Genomic DNA, 22,998 nt, shown 5'->3' with positions numbered 1-22,998 from the left:
TTTTCTATCACTTGTTTATTTGGTGTTTCTCAATATACAGGTAGAATTTTATTATCTTTTTTGCCTTGAAGAAAAAAAAAAAAAAAAAAAAATATTTTACGTAGCCTACAATGACAGGTGCGACGGATGGACGCGTTTAAAGTTGCAATCGAAAGGAAGACCACACGATTCCCACGTGATCCAAAAAAGGGAGCAGTACCGCGTGGGGACCGATGCATACGAATCCAATATTAAGTTATAAGCGGCCCTCTATCTTAGGGGAGCCCGGTGTAAAACAAAAACCTTCCTCTTGTCTGCTTGGTCCTTTCGGGAAATTTTTTAACCTTATCTCGTTGGCGTATTTTTCGCGGGAAACTAATACCTCGGCATTCGTCTCGTTCCACTTTCCGATGCTCCATTACAATGATAACCCTCATTTTTTCACGATAAGGGGGCACACAACAAGGACGATGCCAGAGGCGAATTCGAAAAATACGGAAGAACCCAATTACCCGGGAGGAATTCCCGTCAAAGACCGATATCCGAGCCACCTCGGATAATCTGCGCCAGACTCATTTTTTACGTTTAATATCCAACGGAATGCGCTGCGATATTTTTCCACTTTACCGGCAAAAACAAAAAAAAATGAAAGAAAAAAAAAAGGGAGAATGAAAAATAAAAGTGGACCCCGACGCGATATTTCCCTACCGATAATCCCCTTTATTAAAGTTTTCTCCAACTGAGCGCTAGTTATCTTCATCCACCGTTAGTCTGCTCTATTTTTTCTCCCTCGCCTACGATTGGAAAAAAATAAGCACAAAAGGATACTATATCCACTGGCTGAAATTGACAGGATATTAAAACGTGTCCCTGTAACGATCCGGTGACGTATTTTCCCTTGAAATTTCATGCAGTCTCCGGCACAAGGCTCGCGATCCTTTTTTTTTCCGCGTCCATCGCGGAGTTACCGATTCTAAATTATTCCTCCTATCCTCGATCCCCATACAATTACGCATCCAAAAAGAGTTTAAATCCAGAGAGAAATGGCCATCCGAAAAAATGCCGATCGGGTGTTTCGTTCCTCCGTTTTTCCTCGGGAATCACTGGCCAACCCGAAAGAATTCGCGTTGTAATACCCAACGGAGCACGAGTTGCACGTTTCCCCCTTCCCCTATCCTTCGTTCGCCCGGGGCGTTTGCGCTACATTAGTCCGTATGAATAATAGCGCACACGTTCCATCTGTATATGATACGAGCGCACGTGAACGCTTGCGGCATCAAAAATGAAAATTTTTCCGGCCAAACAGCGTGTACGTAGACGGCGGTGTTTTTTTTTTTTTTTTTTTTTTTTTTTCTTTGCCCCCGCGTGACGCGTACTTCGTTTCTTGCTGTCGTACGTGGTTGTCTGACGGCGTTTTGAATTTCAGTGGGTGGCCCGTGCGAGCCATAATGGACGATCGTTATTCCACGCGGTGTCGTTAATTTGCATGAAAAATGGCTCTGATTTTTCATCGCGCGACGTAAATTACTCCTCACGGGGGAGCTGGCTCCTTTTTTTCCCCCTATTATTTTATTACCGGGATCCGCGGATACGTGATCGTATATTATATTTTAATTCAAGTTTTAATCGGCACTGTTTTTTAACTGTTTTCAAGGGCTCTAATTTGCTCTCATCGTCGATTTTTGATTGTCCTTTTGAGTAATCAGTGACTCTGGTTGTTATGCACCCTCTTAAAAATGTAGCCCATTGGTACAGAATTGTTTTTCTCAGTTTATTGCAAAGACTATACAGTAACATAGACGCCCATAGGTAGGTACGTCAGGGAGAAACGAATAGGCCATATCCTGGGGGAAGGGCGCGTAGGTAACTATTTTCTTGAAAATTATTAGTCTCCTCCTCTCTTGGGCGACAATTCATGGAGGAAAGGGAAGGAGGCGTTTCCTCACCTCCCGGAAGTCGTACGGCTCTACGTTATCTCAAAAAAGCCGCCGGCGTCGATGAATCTTCCCTTTCTCATTTTGCACTCGTGAGCCCGCGAGCAATGGCTCGAAAGGCCCACCTCTCTCTTCCCAGGCGCTTTTATTCCTCAAGAGGTAAGAGAAGGGAGATTGTATTTATTCGCGAACTTTTGAAATTTGTTTTTTAGTGCGTGGCCTGGGCGAGCTTTTAACGCGCAGTCCAACCGACAAAGCACGAAAATTCGTTGTTCAAATGTTATCGGACGTGCGCTCAACGGTCTACATTTTTTTTCTCGCTTCGCCCTGCAGCATGAGAGTCCCTCCTCAAAGCCACCACAAAGTTTTTGTCTTTACTTTTTCCCTCACATCTCTTTTTCTCCCTCTTTTGCACTTCAAAGAGAATAAGTTTCAGGTATAACAACTTCGTTTCGTCGTACCGACACCCCTCTAGGTTTTCGGTACGAATTAAGGGTGTCAAAAAAACATTTTCTCTTCTCGTTCGAAAGAAAAACATCAAAGAGTTACTTGTTTATTTATTTGTCGACTTGGAATTTAAATTAACAAAGATGTTTATTTTTTACATTGGCTAAATTGGTTAATTGTGCACGTTAAGTATGCCCTTATATATAAATGTTGTTTCAAATCCATTTGAGAAATCTCGTTTTGCAGCATCAAAAGTATTTTAATTACCGAAAAAAGCAGGTAAAATTTCAAGGCTTTCGAAAAATAGGAGAAAAATTTCTAGTTCACTCGTTAAAAGTGTTTCTCCACTAATGAGAGCTAACTTTTTGGCACTCAGACTGAAAATTTTCGTAGCAATACTTTTCGAGAAACAAGGGTCGACCGTAGACGAACTCGAGGAAAAATTGAAACATTTTCCATGTCGAATGAAACAGCCCTTTCGAGAATAGACTTTTTTCCCCTTTAATTATAAAGTTAGTTGTCAAGCGGTACTACTATGCAACAAAACCAAAGCACGTGCCGAGTGCTTTCACTCAAACGAGAGCCAAAATAAAAATCACCCCCTAAGCTCCGGGATACGCAAACACTTTCCCACGAAAAAAAAGGGGATCCAACCCAATTTCACGGACACAGTTTGCGTAACGCGGGTCGGATAATTCGACGTTATCGGCATGCGCGCCTCGATCCTCAAACGTTCTCGCGCGCCCCTGCATAATTCGCGCGAGCCAAGAACACGGGAAGGAGAATTATTTAATCTTCCCTCCCTCTCTGAGACGCTTATCCCTGAAAAAACAGGATTAAGGATGCATGAGATCGCGCACTATTTCCCAGGAGGCTCCCACCCTCCTCGTTTATTATTCCCGTTTCGTGCAAATATACACGCGTCGCAAGCGGGCAAAACTCTCTCGCGATCATTAAAAATGTCAAATCCGTTTGCCAAGCGAAAACGAGAACGAGGGAGGAGGGAAAACAAGTGAGAGTAGTCGCCTGCACGAATGAAAGAAAGAGGAGGATCTACGTGTATACTTTCTGCCGCTGGTGTGCAGAGCGCCCCGCACGTATAGGTTACCCTGGGCTTTTTATCCCGGTAAATGGCAAATAATCGCCTGGTCCGTGCTCCCATTGTTTCACGGGCAAACAATACGCTCCCACGTATTGTATACATGTACAGCCTACTTCCTCGAGTATCTCGCCGTCCGACCGCACGCTGACCATTTCTACTGCGGGAATTTTTCAACCGCTAAAACCTGCGTGAAAGCTCTTCGTTCTTGCCGAGCGCGCGTGAGCTTGTTCTGCCGCTTTGCGGGCTGTACCTTTTACACTAATTAGGCCCTTTCCTCCCCCTCATGGGGAGCGCCGAGTTCATACGCGTGAGTGAACTTTCAGGGGCTATTTTGGCAATTCGTCGATTCACATTTCAGAACTTAAGATCCACTTTGGAGCTCGGGAAAACAACTAATATGCATGGGGGTAAAAGGTTGGTGTAATTTTAGACTGCCGATAATGGAAAATCCATTTCACCGAAGTGCACGCGAATGATATTTTAATGGAATCCACCGATGGCTCTCGATTTGCGGGTATAAAGCTGCGATCGTTGTAAATGACGCAATCGTACGAATGTCGATTCAATCAAATGAGTGGGATTTTAATAAAATACATTGCTTTTGCCACAAGACAAAATAGCGTGTGATCAATAAAGTGATACATTTGTCTGGAATATCAGAGCCACGTGCATAATCAATGGGGGGATATTATCGAGAAACACCTCAATCGGGCACCGAAGACGAGTCCTCGAAATAGAGGCGCGCTTATAAAGATTTCAGCGAGCTCGTAACGAGAAAGAGGGTACGCCCGTGCTTTATTATATTTTACCGGGGCAAACAAGCCGGGGAAAAGGGAGGCTAATGCCGAGGAGCCCTCTCCGTCGAATGGCCAAACTGGCTATTACCGCAACGAGGGTATTATACGAGGTACGTGTTTCGTATTTCTTTTTTCTTTTCTTTTCCGGTTATTTCTCGAAATTCCGGGCGAGTTTTCGTGCGTTATCAACTCGACGTCAGTTCTTGTTTAGCTGTTGGCTCGGTATTTTCATTTTGTCGAAGAAGGATAAAAATTATGCGCGAGCCATGTAAAAGTGGTACTTTTTTGAATATAAGTATACGCGTATCCGGCGACTAATAAAGACGCGTCTGAAAAAAGATCGAGCTTTTCATGTATACGTACACACAGCAGCAGCGGAGCTGATCCAATATATCCGGCATCAGAGACGGGGAATAAAATTATTCGTCCTTGGGGATATTATATCGACATTCCCGAGGAGCGCGCGAGCCAGAGAGGTCGGGTCGCCGGGGTCGGCGAGACGTGGATCTTGCAATATTTAAATGAACCAATATCATCTGGGCTCGCGGGGATTTTTTTTCCTCGCTTCCGGAGCGCGACCCCTGGCTTTTGCTCCTGTTACGACGACGAGCAGGGGGAGGAGGGCTTCCTGTGTTTAATCAGAAATTAATATCGCTGAACAAACGCGGGTGGTTGACGCGCGGAAAATTAGATTGGCTGTCGGGCGCTTTGAGGAAACTCTCGAATGTGCTTTTTTTACGCTCCTTTTTTTCATGACCTACCTGATCGTTATATTGGACTCTCGTGATGAAATGATTTTTCCGAAGTTTTTTGGGCTAAATGGCTCAGGGATTGGACGTATCGAGTTTTTGAAACTTCGGGCGATGATTAAAAATGAAACTGGCTCGTTGCGCGGGGCTGTAGTGTTTAATATCAGTCACAAAAGTGTCTTTCCAAATGGCCCATTTATTACTGTTTCATGGGATTGTATCTCGACTTTTCAGTTGCGGGGCAGTTCTAGGAAATTCCATAACTTTTTGCCCAACTCAATTTCGCACAATTAAAATACAATTTAATTATTTTTCAGTGCTCGAGTCGTCAAAAAAATTCAACAGCTTCGTTTTCCATTAATCGTTATAATTTTATGATACTGTTATCAAAAAAAGGACAAACCTTACGAATAAGTATTAATTTCTCTAAAAAGCTGCGTCAACGAAAAAAAAAATTCTGTTGAGACACAATGTAATGCTTTAAATTCGTGACACCTCCAAAAATTGACGCAACCAAAAGCCAATAACGGAGAGCACACTGCCAGACTCGATGCAGAGTTCACATTCTTTCCAACGCGACCAAAGGGAAAACTTTCGGTATACGGTGGGCTTTCCGGGTTAGGCCAATCCTGATTTACGAGGCTCGTCGGTACTATCCGTTCTCTCGACGAACGAGTCCCGGCGTCACTTATCGACGCCACGATCGCCCTCCCCCGCTGAGCCTCTGTTTCTTCCGCGCCTTAAATATCGCTTTGCCCTCACATTCCTTTTTCCTTCGACCTACATATACTCGTTCGGCGAACCGATCCTATCTCGTGCTTTGGGTACTCTTGCGTCGACTTTCATTATAGAAATGAATTTGTTCTTCTATCGTATGTACAACACCGTTGGGTTTACGACTCTGTTTATACCCTTAAAAAGCACTCACTGATCAGTTTTTTTTTTTTTTTTTTTTCCAAACATGTATCTTGTTATTCAGGGTCAAATGGACGTCAAGCGAATAGGGTGTACGTATACTTCGAATTAATGTAGCGGCAGATATCAGTCAGGACATCTTCGAGGGTCATCGAGTTCCTCTCGTGAGAGCAGACCCAAATCACCGGCATATCTACCGCTGCTGGCTGGCTATTGCTTTCATTTTTCTTCTCGATTCTCGGAGGATTTAGCGAACGAGATATGGAACTCGAAAAGCGTAATTCGTTACTTATCTAAAGCACGACACTTTGTTCTATTTACATTATCAGTTCTCGTGAATGAATCTTGATTAATATAACGCTGATCAACGCGTTTTATTGATTTTACTCTGCGACAACTTTTTCACCCTGCAATATATTCTTATTGGATTAAAAAATTTAATTTATCAGTATATCGGTCGCGAGTTTCGCTGGCTCGAGCACTTGAATAAATTTTCTATTGGATTGCGATTTGAAACCAATTTTCATGAAATATTCAGTTCGTGTCGACCGAGTTACGTATAACTATTCGCATTACCACCGTCTTAAATAAATTATTCGGATATTGATCCGATGAACGCTATTTAACTCGTTTGCTATAACGAATATATTCCATTGATAATTATTAAGATGAGAAAACACGTTATCGTAAGTACAGCACCATCAATCGGGTCAATGCTCGCAGTCAGGGAGCAAATTTGGTTGTGTCTGGTGATCTTTTGGCCTCGTTCTCTCGTCACATAAACTCTCGCACTCCGTGGAACATTTAAGCGAAGCACATGCTGAACGAGCCCACTTAGTTGGGGCAAAAAGAGAGTGGGTAGGAGAGATCATAAATATACTCTAATATCACTTGCAGGGTCAGGGTGAAATTTTTTTCCGTTCGGGAAAACAAGCCAGAGATACCAGGAGAGAGCAACAGAGGGGGGTGGATTGAAAAGAGCGCGATGAGACGAGCGTGGAGAATCGAGGGTGAGCGGAAAAAGAGCAGCCGAGGGGGCGAATAATCGGACGTAGTGAAGGGGAGACACGAGATTATCGAAACTCTTCTGGGAGAACTGGCAGATAGATCGGTATAGTAATGATTACGCAACAGGTTGTTTCTGACATGAATGAGTCCACATCGGTTAAATAGCACTTCACGACGTTTTGAAAGTCAACTTTTTCCTCAAGAATTGATCAACTTGATTTTCAGGCTCGACATCTTTGATTTACACCCATCTGTATTTACTAGCGCACACGATAAACTGAACTGATTTATTGACTTGTACACAATGAGGTGATAAGTAGTAAGATAAATGTAATGAGATAAAGTAATATGTTTGTTTAATTTACTATTTTACAGATATTTGTATTAAAAATATGAAAATTTATTCCCCACTTGATGGGTTGCTCATGGATTTGTACAAAGTTGTACACTTTCATAATTCATACTCCCATTGAACACGAAACGTTGTTTTAACTAAAATAATGAAAATTTACTTGATACATACTTTTATTTACCAAGTACGAGTTGGCCAACGTCGTTATTAAATTACAACCCGTCTACTCGAGGAAATGAAACTCAAGAAGTGCACCACAAGCGATAAAAGCCAAAAGCAAAGGGAGATAAGATAGCGACGCGCGTAAACAGCAGAGTCCCTAGAAGATGCTTTTGAGGCCACATTTTCTAAACAAAATGTGTATGCCAACACACAGCCCTGTGCGAGTGAATGAAAAAACAAGTCGCGATAAGAAATGTTACCAGCAATAAGCACATGCTCTTTGAGAGGATCAACGCGTATAGGGGCACTGAAATGCAAAAAAAGCTTCGTACCCATAGAATCCGGCGTGTGCTTGTTTGCAATAACTATTAAAAGCAAGCAGAGTCCATGTAGTCGAGTAGGTTGCTGCGAGGGCAGATAGTGACGTATCACACTGTGGCACGTGAATGTATCGGGTATTTATATGTATTATACAATATTATGAAAAATCAAAAGGATTTTGAAGTATTTATTGTATTATTTCTCCCTACACAATTTCACAAAGTATATTTTGTACGTAAAAATCAATAAGTAGAAAAAACTACGCATCGTCAGACACGATTTTTTTCATCGTGAGTTCCCCCTGTTATTATCATTGTATAAATGGCGTGATATTATTTTTCTCCGGTACTTCTAAGAACAATTTGAAACTATTCTAAATACAGTGCATCAGTCAATAAAAGTATTGCGAAAGAGATAGTGAATAAAAAAAACCTCAGTAGTACAAACTACGTATGATCAGCCATAATTTTATTTCTTTTTCATTGTTGCTCTAATTGAACAAAGGGCATGGAATTATTTTTATTTGGTAAATCAAAACACGACATTATGAAGTGTATTTATAACGCTACTCATTAGTTAATAGCAAAAATTCTACTGAGTCATTTTTGATGTCCCTCGTGATTTTACAAAAAAGTCATAACGAACTACTCGAAACTACACCTTTGAGAAATCGATTACACTATTGGCGGTAAAATGATTTTAAATACTTTATTCTTCGCTTCTGAATCATCCTTAAGTATACGAAAATGAATCTAACTTAAACCATCCACAAAATATGAAAATCAGCTCCCATCAATAACTCAAGAACCTCCAATACCTGCAATAACGAGCGTAAAGTATAATGCATTCCATTGACATCACTGATCTAAAAAATAAAAAAAAATAAACTAAATATTTCACTGAATGGAATGAAAAAGCACCTATTCGGCACATATACACACGCGAATCCATAGCTGACAAATAGCGTCACGAGTTCGCTTCAGTCACGCGTTACCCCGGGGCCCGTAAAGCTAGCTCGAAAAAAAAAAAAAAAAAAAAAAAAAAAAACTCAGCACCGGAAACGAAATCGGTGCCAGCGATCCGTGTCATTTAGAGAGACGCCTACTCCACGCAGCCAGCACCGCATCACCATTCTGCACGGCCAGAGATTTCGCCCGGAAACAGGAGGCTCGCGTCCCTCCCTCTCTCTCTGTACAGTTAGCTCCCTTTCACTGGTAGCTTTCATCACAAGCCGGGACACGCGACCATCCACGTCGCCGACGCTCTATTTCACGCGGTGCGAATTTTCGCGTACGTGTCGCAGTACGCGGTTGAACTTCAAAAGTGAAAAAAGTTGTGAATTATCGCGCTTTTGCCCGATACTCGGGCATGCACGTCACGCCAGAAAATACGCAGTGAATTTCAATTTACGAGCTTGTGTATGGACGCGCCCGCCATCTCGTGCTGTTTAAAACACGACGTAACAGTAGCCGAAGCGGATCTGATGGGGGGGTGGGATCGAGTTACACAGAGGGGCAAGCCCGTGGTATGCGGGTCGGTCGAAAAACGAGCGCCGAAATCACAGGTTGGGAAGTTTTTAAATAATTACAGGCTCTTCCTCCCATTTCCCGTCTCCCTCTCTCTCTCGAGCACTTCCATACAACAATTGACTCGATGGCCCGTAAAGGGGGATGGGGGAGGCTAGCAAAGGTGTATATACACACAGGCACTCGAGGGGCTGAAAGCCAGCTCGTCTCAGGCTTTTTTGCGCCCCGACTCCTTGCAGGGCGGCGCTGCTATTAATGGGAAAAGTTTGCTTTTATCTTTTAAACGGCCGGCAACAGTACTAATTTCTAACTTCTAGCGTTACTTCGCGCCACCCTACCCCTCCCGGGGCACTCGAGTGTGTTGCTCGAGGGCTGAGGCGTAAGGGGCCAGGGGGGAAGTTCAGCGTGTATTCTCGCCCTATAAATTCCGAGCCGAGCTTTTACACCCCCCGCACGACAGGCTAATTATAATTTCGACTCTTTCGGCGCTTCCTTCGCGTTACTGCTTCGAGGGGTTTGGCTCATTTTTTTTTCTTCTCCCCCTCCCCTTCCCTCGTTCACGGGGTCAACAACTCGCGTGGAAAAAAAAAAATAACGCACATGTTTATGAGTATTTCCACGAGCTGCGTCCATCAGCTCCTTATCGTGCGGCGACACTCAAGCGCGAATTTAGGGGATGAATAATCTCTAGCTATTTTCTCGCGCATTTTTGTGAAAACTTTAAATTTCGCACCAACTGCCCGACCGAAAAATCTCCCGGTGTCAGTCCGACGGAAAATTCAGGTCTGCTGCATCAGTGACGAGAAGAGCCGAGTAAGCTTGTTTTCGAAAAATCGAGCGCGCACACACCAGCGCGTCAAAACGAGCAAGACAAAATCGCGCTCCACTTTTTTTTTTCATTCATTCGTTTTCCTTCCGAAATTTTAATCCCGGTCTTTAATTTCCTAGCAGAGGCTGATGCACGTGCCCCCCATCCTCTTCCTTTTGGCGAAGGTGTGCTTAACGGCTCGGCTATCGGGTGGAAGCACGCCGCACCCCGATACTCTCTGGAATCTCGGTTACGCGATAAACACGGAAAAGTAGCAAAATAAACCCCAACTCGCAAATTTACAGCCATTAGATATTCGCACGACGGAATCGTATATAGCATTGGGCCAAGGTACGTCTCGATGCATGAGCGAGTCAAAGCGAGAGATGCGCAGACTGGCTTATTAGAGAAACGGGTATACAGCTCTCGTGCTTGCGTATTCACACAGAGAATCGGCGAGGCTCACGCACTGTTACTCGCGCGTGCAACTATTCACACGGAAGCTCGAGCACGCGATGCGATTAATGAAAAGAAGCAGCTTGGGAGAGAGGGAAGAGTAACTTCTCGAAAGTAAAAAAAAAATGAATCAGAGTGGACATTCGACTTACAGGAGCTTGCAGCTTAAAAAGCAAAGAGAGAGATACCGAGTTCTTCGAAAAAAAAAGGTCAGAGTAGGGTAGGGGGGGGGGCGATCCTTTTGTCCGAAGCTGCGGCTTTCCTTTGTGCGCCCTAAAGTCTCGGGCGCTCTGTAGCGACACCCTGTTTTTGTCGGGCCAAAGAAAGAAAGGAAGGCTCAGCCACACACTGGTATCCCGGCGGTTAGCTAACTGCGGTGAGCCGCGTGCGTGCTTTTGACTCTTCCACACCCTACTCCAACTGGCTATTTTTTTTTTTTTTACTTTCGTTTTTTGCCCCAACCACGTTCGGACGGAAATTTTCGATTACTTTACCGCTACCGGGGCGCGTAAAACGCACTGCACCGCAGCGAGCATCGAATCTCATTTCCCCCCCTAAAACTTTATTTACGGCCTCGTATAAGGGCGAAGAAAGGGACTCGTGTCGTTTCATCATGTAAAATAGGGCATTACCTTTACGACGCGGGCATAAAACGCGAGCAGCGGACGGCGCACCTGTGTCAACCAGGAGGATCTGGAAAATATTCCGGGGCAGGGAAGAAACCATGGGAGCCGGCCTCGTTTCGGGAGCTTTCGCCACGGATCCTCTCCATGGATGAACTTTTTGAGGCTTCGAGCCCGAAGCCACTGGGATATACGAGTGTACACGTATACACGCGAGCGAGTCGAGAGGGAAGCCCGCGCGCGAGGCTTTGCCGGGCTGATGCAACTTTTCCTTTTTATGATCCTCCCGTCCATAGGCTGCGTTGGGAAAGCTTTTCGCCAACTGCAAACTGCGACGAGTTTTGGAAAAATTTTCCAATGGCTTTGAAAAAACGTTTCGGGGCGTTTTAACTTTTGGTTCGTTTTAGCGAAAGTATGACGTTGTACCCCACGAATAGATTTGAGGGCACAATGACGACTGTCAAAACAAAATGCCGGCGCACTAATGCATAAATTAGTCACAAACGTCACAGCCAACCAATGTAAGCGACGCTCGACGAGAAGCCATCCGGAAGCTCCCTCGACTACAAATATTATTCAGTGCTGGTAAAGCCGAAGCTCGGAAGAAAAAGCTCCGCCGAGCTGTGGAATTAAAAGGTAATACCGGCTTTATTATGACGGAGCGCCCCCTTCCACCCCCTGCCTACTCCGTTTTTTTTCATCGCCTCAGCTTCCTCCTCCTTCGGGTCCCAACTGAAAAAAAGCACGCACCGCGAAGTACAATTCTCGACGCTAAGTAAGTTATAGCTGGGATGGTGAGTAAGAAAACGGCGAAGGAGTTGGTGGAAGGGGGTGGCTACGGGCTGCTCAACACTCAATACGTTCCACTTAGCTCGTGCTGCTTTTCTTCCCGCTCTGCGGGTGAGGGGGCGTGGGGTGCCATTACGAAATTACAAAATTATCGCACGTCGTTCCACCCCTCCCTTTTTTTTTCGCTGATGGATTAAGCGCCAAGAGAAACAGAGGCGACGATGGACGCCCACGGCGCTCCCACCGAGCAAGCTCGGTTTGTTTTCCCAATTTTAAAGGGAAACCCAAGGCGGCTGGCTGCTTTTTCCTCTAAGCACCTATTTGTCTTCGATTACGTGTCTCTTAGCTCTACTGTGTTTTTGAAAGTCTTGGACACTCAGTGGAACAAATCGGATGGGCTCGATTATGCTACCACGAATTAAGAACATCAATAATAAGCGAGTCAAAGCGAAAGAAAAGCAGAGAGTGGGTGCGCCAAGCGCATTTGGCCCGTTGTATTTTTCCCGCGGGGGAGTGAACAAAGGATGGGATGGAAAAAGAACAACAGGGGCGAGTAAAAAGAGGAGAGTCTAAAACCAGGATTGCGCATGGGTGAGGAGAACAAAAAAAAGGAAGAAAGAAATGGACAATGGACAAAACGTGCCGATCGTGCGTAAAAACCTAACGGTCCCCGTAAATCAGCCTCCGTGGAAAACTAACCGGACTGGGCACGCGTGCGCCGCTCTTTGTGCCTCGGCCATTACCCCTGGCAGCGTCACCCTCGCTCACATGCACGGGGCATTTTCGGGCACTGTGATGCCATCTCGCTGATTTTACGAGGCTTCGCTACTCAAATTTCACGTGACGGGGAAACTGAGAGTTTGTTTGTTCGTTTGTTTGGGAAAGGCGCGCACTTGCATTTGGCATTGTTGAATTTGATGAAACTGGAATGCTGGAATGTTACAAAGAGTTGGTGCGAGCCTCCGGTTTCAGAAGAATTTCGATGTTTTTTTTTTTTTTTTTTTTTTTTTTTGACCTACCGAACGAAACTAAACCCTGTAATAAACTGAAGTATATAGTTAAAGTTCTTGATCCAGTCACCAGATCGACCTTCGTCAATTCAATATACGCATCTCTATTTTAGTAAAACAGATCTGTAGTCCTCTGCAACGATTTTTTTTTTCCAGAAATTGCGCGAAATGCAAAACAAAGGGAGAAAACAGCGTACACGCACAAAGAGAGAAAGTCATTCGAGCAAGACAAACAGCATTGGAAGGGAGAAGCGAACGGAAAGAGAAGAGCGCGGGTCAGTGGCGCATCAGGGCGATCGAGCGTGACCCGTAATAGCCTCGGTGGGGGCGGAAGAAAATAAAAGAGCGTTTTCGCTGACGAACTGCTGCCTATTGCCCGGAGCTCGTGAACAAAAAAAACGGATGGAGAGGGACGAGCTGGATAAAGGTGGCTACAGTATACAGTCGTGGTTTTTTTCTCCTCTTTGCCCCGCGGTGCGTCATAAAAACAATCGTAAACAACCATGCCCACGCTTTTGCACTCAAGCGCAAGCTTTCGCCGAGCTGTAATTTGTGTACATTAGTAGTATTGCAAAATTGTATTGTAGCCAAGTCTCAATCTTTTTTTATATTTGAAATTGCATGTACCCGTCGTACTCCAAAAGTAAAGTCTTTTTGATGGTAGAAAACAATCCGAACAAGAGCACTCCAACGCTATCGGACGCAATCTACGCGTGTACCCTAGTTCCTTTCAAAACACACTGGACCTTTGTGTTGCATTTCTATGCCATTTCGATCTTCGTCCGAGTACACATTACGTAAAGCTCGAATTTGAGAATTTTTTCTGGGCCCAGTTTGGTATTAAATGAGATTAGTGGAAATTCTATTGAACCAAGAACCCATTTTGCAAGTAATGAAAGGAACGAGTAATGAGATCACGTACAACTTGTACGAGCCTGTAAGCAACGGCGACAAAACTTTGCGGAGCGCTAATTTGTTGCGAAACTAGAACAGATCGCCAAGTCAATTACGAGGAAAGTAAAGCTGGTTGCCGCATAAATAATAATCAGCTTAGGTGTACTCGCGGCACAATTTGCCCGTAAGGTTCCCAGTGAAACTTTGATTGTCGTGGTTTTCGATCCTATTACCGCGGGACCTAGGAAAAAAAATGTGCTCATTTAATCCACGTCTGACGCAATATTGACATCCTCCACTGAAAAGTTTTCCCGCCAAGCGTCCGTAATAACAATGGACAACCATTAACGGGGTGGAATTAATCTTCCAAAAGAAAGTCGCCTCTCAGCTCGAGCACAAGTGTTAATAATTCTCGAATGGCGCTTGGCGTCCTTCCCACTCGAGCTACTCTCCCATAAATGTATACATCCGTCTCTCGAAACAACAATCTCGTCCGTCCGTGTGCTCGCTAAGGAGGGCGTCCTTTTGAAGCCCAACGAGCGGACTTTTGGAGAGCGGCCCGGGATGACGCGAAAAAAAACTTTGCAGTCTCTAATTTTCCCCTCCAGCCTCCGGGACTCCTTCTTTTCGTCCTGTCGCGAAAACTTAATTAAGATCGTTGCCATTTGTCTTTGTCGTGCCGTTTAATTACTTTGCCCCCACGCGCGCGCCTATTCTTTCGCCTTGCGGCCTTTTTCCACCCCCCTCACTCACTCAAGTAAAAGTTTTTTTTTTTTTTTTTTTTTTTCTTCCCAGCTTAAAAAATAAGGAAGGAGAAGAGTTGAAGAGAATAAGCTGCTTTGAATGTCCCTGCGAAAGCTCGCTAGGGGGAAAAAAAGCGCGGAGATCCCCCTCTCCGCGGGGAGCGAAACTTTGTAATTGAATAGTTTATCGCGCGCAAATCTCGAAAGTTTTAGCGATGAATCATCGTGGATCCGTCTTCCTTTTTTTTTCCTCCCCTTACCAACGCTCGTCGCTTTTGCCGTCAAGGAGAGCATCTGACGCTCGTCGCCGACCGGATGGAAAAAGTTCTTGGCGCGGGAAAAAAATCGTCCTTTTGCCGCGGGTATATATACGAGTGGATTAAGAGAAAGATTACCAAGCGGGACGTTGGACGAGCGAAAGTAGGACCGAAAGACGCGTTTCGCGCTTTTTAATGCGATTAATTTGTTTTTTCACGAGCTACACCTATACGTGAAAATAATATAAAAAGATCAACGCCATTAACAAACACCCTTCGCTTCTTTATTCAGTTGAGGTAACGCTTCAATAAATATCCGTGGGAGGGAAAACCGATAAAGACACCATTACTCGTTAAATCACTCGATTTCTCGGCGGCTGGCGCGGCAATCATAAAAATTCCCTCGGCACCATCGACAGCTATGAAATACCGCGGGGATGAAAATCAAGCAAAAGAAAAGTAGTGCGTATAGATACAAATACCGATAAGAAGGGCTCCAGAGATAATGGAAGGCGCTAGAGGTGGGAGTTGGCCGCTCGAGACGCAAAGAATAAGATGGTGCACGGGAGAGGGACAGCTCTGCGGCAGCGGAGGCCCCGGAGCGATGCATCGAGTCCGGGTGTTCGTAAATCTCACCAACGACCGAGCCCGAGGGAATCGTGTTTCAGTCACAGCCTCGTGACCACAAGAGTTTAACTGGTACAGGGGTAGCTCAACTGCCTCTTGCGACACGCGGTCGACGGGCTGGAATAACGCGAGTTTTGCTCAGTCCATCAGGGGTTGTTCTGGAGTCGATGAAATTTTAATCCACCATTTTCTTTCTCGACCAACAATTACGGTCATACTCGTGCCTTTCTTCAAGCTTACATGAACCATACGTAGGAACAATCAACGAGGTCGGCATCATGTATAACGTCACCGGAAGCCCACCAGCTCTAATGAAGTAGTCCTCCCCAATCACCTCTGGATTTGGTACTTTGGCACTCGATAAGGGTGTTTTGGCAAAAGTACATCACAAACGGATCTACACTGGCGGAAAACAAAAAAAAAACAGGTGTGGGTCCTAAAAGAAAGAGCCAGAATACCATTAGCGGGGAAAAGTGACGCCGCTGTCGTGGAACTGGTGGCGGAATCGTAAATTCGTCATCACGTCCAAGTCACGAGGGGCCTTTATTCCATTCGATGGCTTTTCCCTTTTTACGGGCATTGTCGAAGAAGGTGTCGGGGATCACGAATGATGACTCTGATCGACGACGTGAGGCGAATCCCCGACACCTTGGGGTTTTGCACGCGTGAAAAGAGGAAAAAAGACGTGTTACACACACGCTGCGATATTATGTCAAATTGGGAGACACTCGTGATTTACGGCGACGGGGATATAGGGTAAAAGGAGGAGGGCTTTTCGGGGCTTTTGGAGAAATAGTCGCGGCCCATATTTGGCGTACATTTGTTTTTTGGGCTCATGCACCGTGAGAATTTCAACGAGGATCAATAGGAATGGCAAACTGAAAAAAATGGATTGAATCGATGCGGGGGGTGGTTTTTTATTCCCAGCTGTAATTATCGAAATTCTGTAAGATCAGAGTTTATGAGTATTATTGTGTACGCACTAACTGAATATGAATGAGGGAATCGATTTTTACAAAATTATTTTCCATCGGGTAAAGTGACCTCTCGGTTCTCGTTAAACAAATATCCAAGAGCGATTCACGTTGGGAGCGAATCCAATCCTGAAGTGTATTGAAAGGGAGCGGGGAGGAGTGAAAGGGAGGTTTTCCGTCTACATAATCGCGAGCTTGGATGGAGGGGCAATGTACGGAGCCGGGAAAAATTTCGTGCACGTCGTATCATAACCGGATCGAGCGCAAAACGTATTGTCGAGCGGAAATATTCAAATAAAATTTTTCCTCTAACCAGAAGAGATTTCCAATAATTTCCCCCTCACCCTTTATCTCGTTTTCTTTCTCTCCCCCTTTATTTTTTTTCTTTTGCGTTTCTGCATCGATGGTAAAAATATTGAAAGGAGCCGGATGTATGTACACGTAAAATGTTACGCACCCTTAGGATTGGAGTGAAAATAAAATTATACCTTCCGCGCTGAGGAGACGGAATAATGTTGTGTGTATCAGTCGTCGTATGCGAGCGCTGTACTGTGTTGGGGAGGTATAAAGGGAGCCTCGACAAACGTTATTTCGATCGCGTTTCGAGCGCGAACCCATTCAATTTCGTTCCACGAGGACCGGGAGTATTAAGTAGTCGTGATGGTGCGCACATTTTTTTTTGTCCCACGTGCTTTGTTATCTTCGATTTCACCGGTAACAGGTGGACAGTGCCTTTTTTTTGTCCTTCCTCGGAATCGAGTGTCGAGTTACGAAACCATAGTATACAATGAATAACGGTCACTTTTTTGCAAATTTATTTCAACAATTTTTAAAAACTCACCATAAAGTATGGTTCTTTTCTAAAAATGTAATACATTCTTTTTCCTCTTCATTAATGATGTCTTCAACAAAAAGTGGTGATGTATATAGTTAGAGAAAATAAAGCTGTTGTAAAGAATTTGATTAAAAGTTTCAACAGATATTCTGTTTTTCTTTCTCTTGATCTTCATAACATTTTCATTGATACACTTTGATTCGACATCAAAATACTACAATGGATGTATCAAGGGTATGATTACATTTTGAATTCATTTTTTATAACTTGTTAAACTCACTCTACGTTGAATCATTTTTCGCTCCAGCAAGACAGTGGATAGCGATTGCCTCGAGCCACGGAAGCCTTTCTAATTGATTTAACGCAAGCCTCGCACACAGTCCACAGCGGAAATTAAGTCTCCCAATCAGTGCCCTCCACCGTACAACAGTTGTATCGTATACACATAGAGAAACGGTAAGGGCGAGCTTTTTTCATCCCCCCACTACTTTCTCTCCACCCCCTCGGACGACACAGTACATGTTTTAATGAAGGGATTAGAAACGCTGCTGCTGCTGCTATTCTTCCCACTACAAAGTCTGGCTCTCGTTTCTCTTCCTCCTCCTCCGCACGGAGTCTTTAACCCCCCCCCCCTCCTTGCCACCCCGGCTTCTCTGTTTCTTATATATTTTCCATCTAAAAAGAAGTCCACGTACGTCGTTCCATAAATTTAAAAGCTAGCGCACAGCTTTCTGTCGAGCTTCCTCCCCCTCCCCCCTTCCGCCACCCCGGCTCACTCGTTTCTTTTATATCTCCAAGGTGCTTCGCGACTACTTTTTCTCATTTTTTCTCCCCCCCCCCCCCACACACACATCCCCTTACTCTCGTGCGGGCACGTGTACGGGGCACATGTATAAATGTATTTCCGTCTCGCGCACCTTTTTTTTCTCGTTCTCTGTATTATTTCTCGAAAATCCACTTTATTCTCATAACTCTGGCTCCTTTTTCTCCATCCCTCTCTCTGTCGTTCTCGTTGTTTTCCTCCTCTGTTTCTCTTGGCTCGGACTGCAAGTCCGACATGGAGGGATATTTAATTAAAAGCTTACACGTTTTTTTTCTTTTTTTTTTTTTTTTTTCAATCCGGTAATCTCACTGTGCGAGAAAAAAATCTCGAGAGCGCGAAACAATTATGGCGCACTTGTTGCTTAAGGAGACCGATGTCGGTGTATTATGTAACTCGGCGTGGCTGGAAGGGCCCAATTAGAGAGCGTTCTTTGAGGAATAATGGGTTTCGCGGTAACTTTGTCGAGATATCGTCGGCTAATTAGCACGGCCTTTCCCTATGAACAATGAAGGATTCGTAATTTATTTCTTTAAGGATTCAACAAAAATCACTATTCATACAATGACGGGTCCAGGGTAAGCTTAAGTATATACCCTCGAACTTAACTCCCGTAGTTATATGCGCACACGTCTATACCGTGAACTCTTTGTTAAAAGGTTACACATCAGCGGAAACGAATGTTCCACGATATAGTATAGAGGACGGGAGGATCTGGAGCGCATTTGTGCGTGAACGCGTGGAAAAAGATGAGCATAACTGATGGGAAAAGGGAGAGAGAAACAGATGGGCTCGCATGAAAAAGAGGTGAAAGATATAGTGTATGCTCGAGGAAGAGTGTTTTTACTTATTCTTTCCTTTTCTGTTAAAGGGTGGGTAGGTGATGCCAGCAACTAACAACCAGTAATGCCAAAAGATGTCAATTCAGGACCACCATCGATTTTTTCATTTGTTTTAATCGATTTGAAATATTAACTTGTTAAAAAAAATATGTATGAAACATTTTCATGCAAACATCAATAATAAAAATAGAATATCGTTTGCGGCTGATTTGGGGACAGTCGAACCTAAGTCGTACTATGTATGTAATTGATTACTTGTATGAATAAAGTAATAATTTTAGTATAAAATTTTATTGTGCTTGCAGCTGGCGCTGTAAAAAAGCGAGTTACAATCCCTTTTTTGCCAAGATTTATTCCATTGTCCAATCAGTACTACTCGAACAAAAGATCTAATGCACCATTGACTTCCGCGAAATGTTCTTTCAGAAAACTTGAGCCCACACTCGCCTACGCGTACGGAATGGCGATTTAAAAAAAACAAAAAAAAAACAAACTTTTCTTTCGAAGCTCGTTCCCGGCACTTTTGTATGTACCTGTTCTTCCATTCTTCTCGCTCCAACATTTCTCTGTTCTTCCCCTCGAATAGGCACAGCTCGCGAAAAACCAAACGAAACGAAAAATCATAAATTAAACGGCGCCGCTTGATTTTTTTTTTTTTCCTCTTCCCCCGCTGAGTGTGCCGTGGAAAGCGCGTGGTTCTCCCACCGCGAGAGGCCGTTAATCCTTGCGGCCCCTCGACGTGACCGAGCTAGTAAATTCGAACTTCAAGGACACGAGGAATTTCAAAAGCTTTTATGCAGAGGGAAGCGACTCTCCTTTTTTCAGCTCCAACCCTCCCTTCCCCCCTCTCCCGCATACCCTTTTTTCCCACCATCGTCTCTCTTTCGCCCTGCCGGACGTCAACTCTTCCCATCCCTACCCCCGTGCTTTTATATTTCCAAACTTTGTTAAACCTATATCGTGGTGCTCTGTCTTTTTTTTCGTCGCTTTTAGCTTCGTGGCATACACCTACGGGGAAAGAGAGAGGAGCTGATGCTACGAGCCAATTTATAACGACCGCTGCTGCGTACCACCAACTTTCCTCCCTGCTTCCGCTGAGGAATATTTTGGTAGTGTTTAAACCCTTTTTTTTCTCCCGTTCAACCATCTGGATTTCGTCAAAAACACTGTTTCAGCTTGTTGATCGAGTGTCCTGTGCGTTGTCCGATAAAATTGACGATTAGCGAGCTGTCAGGTGTCTAATGGATTTTACTTTTTTTTCTTTTAATTTAGAACCTATACTATTATATCGAAATGTCAAAACATACACTTAATTTGATTAGATTTGATTGTTTGTGATCGACAATGGGCTATTTTTTGCAGGGTTATATAAAGTAGACGAAGGTTCAGATCTTGAAACGACTTTGGATGAATTGGTTATTTTGTTGTTTGAAAAAATAATAGTTACTTCGATAAATTCAATTTAAATTGTCCTGAAGTCGAATAAAAAATTCACAAGCGAGATGCTTCGTCTGCAACAAATTATTACACGGGGGTGTAGTTTGAAAATTCCCCGGCAAGTTGCAGTTTGTTTTGTGTTGTCGTCGTTGACATTTTTCCGAAGAAAGTTCCAAAAGTTTCTAAAAGCTCCAGCCACCCGGGGTTAATCGCCTCCGATGCACCTCCATCATCCAGACGGATAACTTTGGCTAATCTTGGCTGGATGAAAAATTGCATGATTAAATTTTGTTTTCCTCGCCCCCAACCCCTAAACCCCATCTTGGCTTAATTCACCGCAAAGTTACTTTGTAATTTTACTTGGAAATTTTTTCATCCACCCCCACCTCCGCTCGAAAATATTAGTGGACAGTGAATTTATTATAAGTGTGAAGCTCCTTCAAATTCACGTCGGACTTTCGAGCCACAGTGTTAACAGTCCCAAACGCGAGAACTACCCCAGAAGGGAAAGAAACTCGGCTGAAAAACTGCGAACCGTCTGGGGGCTAAGCCCCACTGGATTGGCTTTTATTTTCGATGCAGATCGCACGTAAAAGAAAAAAAAAACTAGCGCGCGCAAAAGGGCAATACCGAGGATAAAAGTGGCCCCCCCCTCCCTTCGGCACATACCCGTTCGGGAGAAAAAAAGCCAAGGCGTGGCTGTAAGCGAGAATTGACCCATGTGCCCGGGCATATTTCACGCCAGCCCTTTCACACGCGTACGTATAGGTGTAACGGGGCTGGAGGAAGGGAACCACGCAGGAAACCAGCGGCGCGCCCGTCCGTCCGGCCGCCCAGCTCCCGATGTAGACCGAATTTATTTTTCCGCTCATAAATATTCGATCCCTCCGCAAGAGAGTTTCCACCCGGGCGCTCTCCCTCGCGCGCGCATCTTTTTTACCCCGCGTCTCTATGGGATCTCTATGGTTGTTCTTTTCTCGCCAGAGGTGGGGGGGGGGAGGAAGAAAAAAGAAACGGAACCGGCGCTCGGACAAATTTGTTGGTGATCGATAGTAAGCAGAGAGAAGCCGCTTCACCCTCGCTTGCGAAAATATTGTCGGTCTGCGTACACTGTTGGCACGACTGTGCGGATAATGCTTATTTTACATTTTTTTATTTGCGATTTTTATAATGTATGGTAAATAAAACGTACCAAACTACCCTTGAACTCGTCACAGGTCCCAGCAACACCGATTCGTATCTTTTACTCGATGCACGACCCAAAAAGTAAAGTGACGTGTACGCAACTGTTTCGTATCGGATGAGCTGTTTTTAATTGAAAGATCGCTCGGGTTGAGAAAATTTCCGCTTAACCATGGAGTGAAAGACGAGGGGAGGCTTTGAAAAAAAAAAAAAAAATTTCACCTCGGAAAGTTAGTTGAAGCAAGTTTATTTTGCCAAGAGCTTATGAAAATCGCTCAAAAACACCGCCAGATAGATAGAGGGAGAGAAAAAAGTGGGGGAGGAAAGAAGTTCACTAATTAAAGATCCTCGGCGCTATCTCCGTTCACGCTGAAGCGAGTAGTCTCATCTGCTATGCGCATCTAATTACATTTACCGAAAACGCGGAAAGGAGGGGCCAAACGCAGCACGAAGTTGTTGCTGTAACACTTAACACTTTATTTAATTAAACGGCCAAGGCAATCTCTGTACGAGGAAAAAAAAAAAAACACCACCAACATCTTCCCGGAACAACACGGCTCCATTATCTTTCTGTCTCTTTGCCCCCCTTTTTCTCTCTCGAAACAGCCCGTGGCTCCAATATAATGATTAAAGGTGCGGGAGAGGATCAAGAGAACGGGGGAGCCGATGAATGGCATACATCATGTTCGAATGTCGTCGGTTTAACGCGAGCGGGGCAAAGTCGCTGTCGGTGCTTTGTTAATTATTGGCCTCGCGAATGGGGTTAGCCAAACAACGGCGGCCAGACACTGTGTACTGGGCTTCCCCCTTCTCCCTCTGCTTTTGACGATATCGCTTGCATGCACTATTTCTACCACTTGGGGCGTGTGTGTTTGCGCACGGGGCAAGGGGAGCGAATGGGCGCATGTAACGAACGACGCGAGCCTTTTGATGGTGCGAGGGTTGTTGAACCGGACTACTGCTTATCACGGGGGTCTCAGCCAAAATAATCATCAGCTGACTCCTTTTAATACATTTATTATTATTATTATTATTATTATTATTATTATTATTATTATTATTATTATTATTATTATTATTATTATATGAGCTATATATTTTTAGTGTGTCCTAATGCGATGATACAGTAACCTGTTATCTCTTTAGCTCATAATCCAAGTGATACAATTTTCATGCGTGCAAAGGTTTATCTAAAAGTTTGAAGAAATCTTATGAATTAAAACCTTACGATAGCTAGTGAACAATTTAATTTTCGGTTCATTGCAACGTATGATTGGGTGAAATGTTGTTTGACGCGTCACCCCTAAAAATAATTCAAACCAGCCGGCCCATGTGCGATAACTGAAACGATTCCAGTTATAGCTATGATGCTTCGAGCGACTCGATCCGGTGGATGCGACTATCTTCCT

At 44.3% G+C, this 22,998-nt stretch overlaps 1 protein-coding gene across 3 annotated transcripts in view; it reads right to left on the bottom strand.

The window, feature by feature from the left end:
* LOC106641087 (agrin) overlaps positions 1 to 22,998 on the bottom strand; it is a 199,034-nt gene that overhangs the window by 166,053 nt on the left and 9,983 nt on the right. The window lies entirely within an intron of this gene.

This window comes from Copidosoma floridanum, unplaced genomic scaffold, assembly GCF_036245765.1.
Source record: "Copidosoma floridanum isolate Cflo_tuat_1 unplaced genomic scaffold, Cflo_Japanese_pri ptg000014l, whole genome shotgun sequence".
In the NCBI taxonomy this organism is placed as follows: domain Eukaryota; kingdom Metazoa; phylum Arthropoda; class Insecta; order Hymenoptera; family Encyrtidae; genus Copidosoma; species Copidosoma floridanum.
Note: the sequence above shows the minus strand (reverse complement) of the source record. Positions and strands in the feature narration are given on the sequence as shown.